Raw genomic sequence first — 7,619 nt, 5'->3', positions numbered from 1 at the left:
GCCTCAGCTCAGCTCTTAAGGCCTTTCAACAGATTGATTCCTACCTTCCTGAATTAGCTAGGATAATCTCCCTTACTTAAAATCAACTGGTCGTAGATGTTAATCATAACTACAAAATACTTTCACAGCAAGACCTAAATGAGTTTTTGATTGAATAAATGGGGACTTGTGCCTAGTTTACTTGACACATAAAACTGGCCATCACAGGAGGTTTCTCTGTACTGGCAGCTATGTCAGGCATTTGTATATCTTTATATATTTTAATGGTCTTTGAATTAAGTATCATTATTCTTATTATAAAGATGAGAGAATTGCAACTCAAAGCAATTGATTATTTTTTATTATTACTAATACATGTGGGGAAACTGAGACATGAAAAGATAAAATAGCCTTCAATACATATTCAAAGCCCTGAGCAAAATACCCATTGCATTATTAAATATTAGTTCCTTTACCAAATTGTTCTTTTTTCAAAGCCATTTTCATTTTAAGACAACTGCTAGTAGCTGTGCCTTCCACTAGGGAGTGAAATGATGTTTAACACACTTGCCTAGGGTATGTTTGCAATGAGTGTGTGTGTGTGTGTGTGTGTGTGTGATGGAGGGGGTGCTTTGTAGGATGGTGCTAGGGTAATAGCACAGCTAGAATGTAAGGCTATATTCTTGCCTTCACTGAGACGTTGTTGCTGTCTTTGGAAATGCTTTGAGCTTCTTGAATTAGTAAAATATGTTATTGTATTTACTGAATTTATTATTGTAGAGACAGAAAATTCCTCAGTGGCTTCTTTTCCACAGTAACAAGTAATTCTCCACATGCTTAAATTAGGATAGTTGGAATACTAAATACATAATCAGAAAGTCTAATGTGTTTTATGCATGTTCTCATAAACCCTTGGGATATATGTCAGAGGGCAGAAGGGATGATGGCAGCATAGGGTCTGTGCTGAGACTGGGTCTGAAGGATGATGGGGTAAGGAGAGAGAGAGGTGAACTTCTTTGCTTTCACTGAAATCACTGGGTAAATATGGCCAGACATAGTGGGTTTCTTTGGCCCAAGTGACTTACGTAGTCATGATTGATCACAATTTTCATAATAAATATAAATTTTACAAATAGATTTGAGCATATTTAGTTAAGTAGGCCTAAAAAAGGCCTTCTGAAATTAGGGTTCAGATAGGCCTTGAGACTTATTCATCTCCATAATGAAATTTTGCTTTTATATACATTTTGGTATAGTATTTAAAGGTAAAACAAAAATTGAAACCTATGATTTCATAAATGTGTAATCAATATTGTGAATAACCCATTTTGTATAACACTCTACAGTTTACAAAACTTCTACACAATATGGTGGAATGGGAAGAACACTATACTTGGAGTAATACTTGGGTAGTAGGTTGTGTTACTGCCCGCGGTGTTCAGTTCCTGTGAGAGGGCTATACACCCCCATTGTCTCCCCATCACAGTGTTGCAGACTTGGCCATGTGATCTTCTCCAGCCAGTGAATTGTCTATGGAAGTAGAGCATTGCATGGCTCCATTCTCTGTCTTCTCTTTTCTATGAGATAAGCCAGGGCTGTGCCTTTAACCTGAGGCATAGAATTGTGTGGATTTGAAGCCAAATCACAGCCAAGCAGCAGTAGGCAGTAAGTGAGGGAGAAAAGCTGCTAACATTTGAAGGGTCATCTTTTCCCACAGTATTATTAATGTAAAGATCTGGATTTGATTCTGGCTCAACCACTGATTAGCTGTAAATCTCAGGGAATATATTGAAACTATAACAATCAATTCCCTCACCTATTTCTGTAGATGAGTAACTAATGCCTCCTTCACTAAGCTACTGTGGAAAGTAAATGGAAAAGCTATAAAAATGGCCTAGAATAATTCCTGGCATACAATAAATAGTTAACTAACTCTCGTTAACTGTGTCTGGCACACAGTAGTTACCCTCATCAAAATGAGTATCTTTTTATCTGGAATTTCAGCCATCAGTGAATGGCCAACCATCATAAACAACAAAGATTTACTTCTAAATTTCTCTTTCTCATCCTTCTTCTGTGATCCTTTCCTTCTTTGAGTAAAACCTAACTTTCTTTAGGGAGGAAGTAAAACTACATTTAGGTCCTGTAAAAATAGACATTTGTTCTATTTTTTATGAAAATTTTATGAAATTTTATGAAAGACAATGTGTTTAATTTCTTTTCAGAGAGCAGTGTTTTTTAAAATACAAAATATTAGATCCAATCTGCAAATTAACGTTACAGAAGGTTGAAAAAAAGCTACAGTTCAAAGCTTAAATTGAATAAACAAAGCCATCATCATCTTGTGAGATTTTTTAGGGTGAAGAAGTAACCTCCCTGGAAGAAGGATAAACCTAAGGCCACTGCATTTTATGCATGTTCTCAAGTATGAAATATTCAACCTGAGAATAGGAAATGGCAAATTCATGTACATAATTACACTGTACAACTCATCTGTTGAGATTCCCATTATAGAAAACCCAGAGTACCTTGAAAAAGCGGCCCACACAAGCCGGGCCCGCAGAAGACAGGGAGCTGAGTTCTGCCTGCTCTGGGGAAATGAAGAGGAAGGGCTGACGTGCTCTGGTTTCCCTGGAGACCCCACTCTTCACTCTTCCTGAGATGAAGTCTCCTTTGCCACCCACCCTCAGGCAAAGCCTACACAATGGTCTCTGCCCCAGGTCAAACTGCTTGTGGGTTCACCTAGGCTTGAGACCCTTATGCCAAATCCATCATGGAAGGAAGAAGGAAATGGGAAGGAAAAAATGTTTACTAAAAATGTTTACTAAATAATTACTAATAATGACCGTGTGCTTTTCCTACCCTGAGTGCTAAATACTCAATATTTTGCAACTTAGACTTTCCAGTCTCTAAGACTCTCAGAATCTGAGTCTTAGAGAGCCTAAGAACCTTTCAAATATTAATAGTTCCCAGCTACCTGATAATCTTTAACATTCTTTTATGTCTAAGATTAATTAATTTCAAGAAAACAAAGTATCAAGAAGCCATACAATTTTTGAAAATACTAATAGCTATGACTGATTAAAGCCATTGATATGAACTTGGAGTTTTATCCATTTTACAGATGAAAATTAGAGACTTTGAGAGGTTAAGAAACATGCCCAGGCCACACAGGGAATAAGGATCAAAGCCACAGTTTACAGTTTGACTTCAAAATCCAGGCTTATTCTTTTATATCCTACCGAGCTGTATGGCCATTTTATCTGATTAACTGCTTGAGGAAGCATTTTTGAAAGCAGTGAAAGATGAACTTCATTTGTTCCTTCTGAGGTCTGCTAGAGGCAGCAGGTTAAATGAGGATATAAAAACTGTCTCTTGTGAATTGTTATGCATTTTGTTTTAAACGAAGAATTGGCTTACTTCTGTAAATACAATAAAGAAGTATTTTATTTTTATTATTATTCATTAGAATGTTCAGAGAAACGGAAGCTAGAATGCTGAACTTCTCCAGAGGAAAGGCTGATACAGTTCACCCGATGTACTGCTATTCAGCCATATTTTTCTCATTCTGCTCAAACACAACCCACTCCCATAGTCTTTATGGTTGCTTCCCTAGGAAAAAGTTGTTCCTGCTTCTATGAAACATCAATTTTAAAAAACCGTCAAGCCCGCAAGCCCCGTCTGTGTCAACAGGGTTTATTTTTCAGTAAACACATTAGAAACCAGTCTTCTTGTCTTACAGTGTCTAAAACACTCTTTCCTTAACTTCTCCTACAGATGCAGTTACCTGATCCTACCTCTTAGGGGAATTATAATGAGGGGTGGGGCAGTCTCCTCTCCTGAATATGGAGAGTTAAGAAAATCACTTTTCCTAGAAGTTTCACCCTAGAAGTTTATGGAGACGTACTGGGGCCCTAGAGTCCCATGAAGCTCCAAGATGGTGAAGTTGAGTCACTGCTATATTGTCTACATCCTGTCTGCACCAATGTCCACCATAAAACAGATCCAGTCTTAATGAGACAACATTCTGTCTCATTAAGGAGAACGGAGGAAGGCACGTGCCGACTTAGCTTCTCTGAGTACCTTGCTACTTAAAGCATATCTGTAGACTAGCAGCATCAACATCACCTTTGAGCACCACAGAAATGCAGACTCTCAGGCCCCACCTCAGATAAAATAAATCAGAACGTGCCTATATACAAGATGCCCAGGTTATCTCTATGCTCACTCAGGTTTAAAAAATACTGCCCTAGACATGGGCTGTTTACTGTGGCTGTATGTTGTTGGTACTACCTAGAAGCTTTAAGCATGACTGATACATAATCCATGCAGAGTTGATTTAGGGAAAAAAAAAAAAAAAAAAGAATTACTGATTCCTGGTTTCCACCCTCAGAAATTCTGACTTAATTGACCTGGGGTATGATCTGGGCATTGGGTTTTTTTGTTTTTTTGTTTGTTTGTTTGTTTTTTGAGACGGAGTCTCGCTCTGTCGCCCAGGCTGGAGTGCAGTGGCGCGATCTCAGCTCACTGCAAGCTCCGCCTCCCGGGTTCACGCCATTCCCCTGCCTCAGCCTCCCGAGTAGCTGGGACTACAGGCTCCCGCCACCATGCCCGGCTAATTTTTTGTATTTTTGGCAGAGACAGGGTTTCATCATGTTTGCCAGGTTGGTCTCGATCTCCTGACCTCGTGATCCGCCCGCCTCGGCGTCCCAGAATGCTGGGATTACAGGTGTGAGCCACCACGCCCGCCTGGCACTGGGGTTTTTAAAAGCTCTCTGGTTGACCCTAATGTGTAACCGTATTAATCCGTTCTTACGCTGCTAGTTAAGATATAACTGGGACTGGGAAATTTATAAAGGAAAGAGGTTTAATTGACTCACAGTTCATCATGGTGGGAGAGTCCTCAGGAAACTTAAAATCATGGCAGAAGGGGAAGCAAACACATCCTTCTTCATATGATGGCAGGAAGGAGAAATGCCAAGCAAAAGGGGAAAAGCTCCTTATAAAATCATCAGATGTCATGAGAACTCACTATCACTAGAACAGCATGGAGGTAACTACCCCCATGTTTCAATTACCTCCCACTGGGTCCGCCCCACATGGGGACTACAATTCAAGATGATATTGGGATGGGGACACAGAGCCAAACCATATTAGTAACCATAGTTAAAAACCATTCCAAATTCCTGAAAAGTCCAAGCATTGATTATTTTAAAACAGGATGAGATGGTCTGTTAAGAAGTTAGGGGAGGAAACTGTGAGCTATTATCTGGGGTTTACTTGGTGCCTGGTCCTTTCCATTGGCAAAAGAGGCTCATGCGACATGTGAAATATGAAAGGAGAGAAAGGTTCAACATCTCCTGGGAAGATTAGTCATATAATAGGATGCTGATGCTCCAAAATCTCCAATCAAAGAAAATCAAGAATAAAGTGATTAAGGAATTGAAGAACAGGAAAAACCTTGAGGGTTGAAACCTACTAATGAGCTTCTATTCAATCTTACCTAGTTCCTGTGACCAACAGTCAGCCAGATGTTCCTGTAATTCAAATATTTTCTCTACACTGGCATTATATAAAATTCTCTTCTATGGATCATAAAATATTCCACAAAGACAAATCTCTATCATCAACAATTGTTACAACATTTATTTTGTTTTAAAATAATAGGGCCTAAAATGCCTGCAATGAAAAAAACTGTGAGAAATACAGATATTTTCTCAAGTCCAGCTGAAAGTTTAAGGCATACTTATCCAAAATGAATTCACCAAAGAAGCGAGAGTGAAATGGAAGAGAGGTCACTTGCCTAATTGGGGGTCCCACGGGGCCCTGTAATTAGAAGAACAAAGTTGTATAGTGCTTCTGTGACTGATTTATTTCCTCCGGACCACTGATGGCATAGTTTCTTTAGCAAATATTGTCTTTGAATATATTTTTCCTAAAGTATTATTTCTGTATCAAACTAATTCCAGAATTGACCTTTTGCGAAAGGTATTTAAAAACCAGCGTAAAAAAAGAGAAATGTCATTTTCCTATTTATTTGACTGTGCGTGGCACTAAATTTAAGAATCCTTTACATTTGAAAGGACACTTTTTAGACATTCCCAGACATCTTGGGTGAAGAAAGTTTTGAAATCAGGAGGAGCTGGATAACCAGATAAATATAAGTTTAAGAGAGCATGGGCAACAAAGTGTTGTTTTTTGATGCTATGTGATAGTGGATTGTCCCTCCCCGGAACACCTGGGGACACATTTTTCAGAGGGCTGAACTCTAATGGAAGTTTCTCCCTTTGATGTGTTCCCCTCCCCGTGCCATGTAGAGTGGGGTGCAGTCCTCCAGGCTGATAGGTTAAGATTTAAGGTGATCCTTTCAGGAGTTCTTTGTTTCTGTAATGTTCTTGTACCTTTTCTATAAGTTTAAAATTATTTCCAAACAAGAACTTTAAAATCTTAAACATGTAAATAGGAAAAAAAAATTGATAAAGTGTGACCTCTTCACTTCTAACACTATATAGCATTTTGGAAGATCCAGATCCAGAACAGCTGTATCCATTCTCAACCTGTACCTATTAGGTTGGTGCAAAAGTAATTGCGGTAATGGCAAAAACCACGATGACTTTTGCACCAGCCTAATTGAATGCCCTATGCCACAATGTCTTTAACTTTTTTACATTATTGGTGACTTATCTGAACTTCTACCAGACTGTGAGTCCCTCTGAGGCAGGAACCATGTCTAATTCATTTTTTACCACAAGTACCTAGAACAGAGCCTGGCACAAAGCAAGTGCTGTTTATATAATTGGGAAAAGAAGAAGACCAAACAGAGCTTAGCAAAGTAAAAAATAAAACTAAAAAGAAGACACAGATAGTGTGCCAAGGCAAAGCAATCAGAATGGTGGCTTTTTTGAAATTCTGTATGTGAAGAACATGTGAGCCAAGTAGAGCTATTCAGGTGGAAGAAAAACTATGTGCATGTTTTGAACTACTTTTTCAATTTATTTAATGATTAATATCCTGTACAGGTAGAAAATTTCACCTTGAGTCAGTAATAGTAGGTTATAATTTTTCTAGGGAATTTTCTGTTTTATCAAATTTTGAAAATTTTTTGGGGTAATGTATTTTAAAACAGTATCCCCATTTAAATTTTCTGATCTATGCACAGTTTTATTACCCTTTTGTTTCTAACCTACTTCTTTGTGTCTTGTTTTCTTGATCAATATTGCAAAACGTTTCTTTATTTTGTAATTTTCTTGGTCTTTTTAAAAAATTGCAAACTTTGAGCATTTTATTCTTTTCCACTTTATATTTACTTTTTGTTTCATACATTTTTGTTAATATGTTTTATTGTTACTTTCTGTTATATGTGTTTATTCTCTTGTTGTTTAATTATCTTAATACTGTAGTTGAATGCTTAGCTAATTTTCAGCCTGCTTCTTTTCTAATATAAGCATGTAATGGCCATAAATTCCCCCCAAGAACTGCATTAGCTATACACCACAAGTTTTGAAGTGTATTATTTCTATTATCATCCATTTGTAAGCATATTCTAATTTCCACTCTGTATTTTCTTTAATTCATTAGTTAATTAGAATTGTGTTTTATAATTGTCAGCCTCACAATGAATTCATAATTGTACTTTGCTA

Source organism: Pongo pygmaeus, chromosome 9 (genome assembly GCF_028885625.2).
Source record: "Pongo pygmaeus isolate AG05252 chromosome 9, NHGRI_mPonPyg2-v2.0_pri, whole genome shotgun sequence".
NCBI lineage: Eukaryota > Metazoa > Chordata > Mammalia > Primates > Hominidae > Pongo > Pongo pygmaeus.
This window is presented reverse-complemented; position numbering follows the sequence as displayed.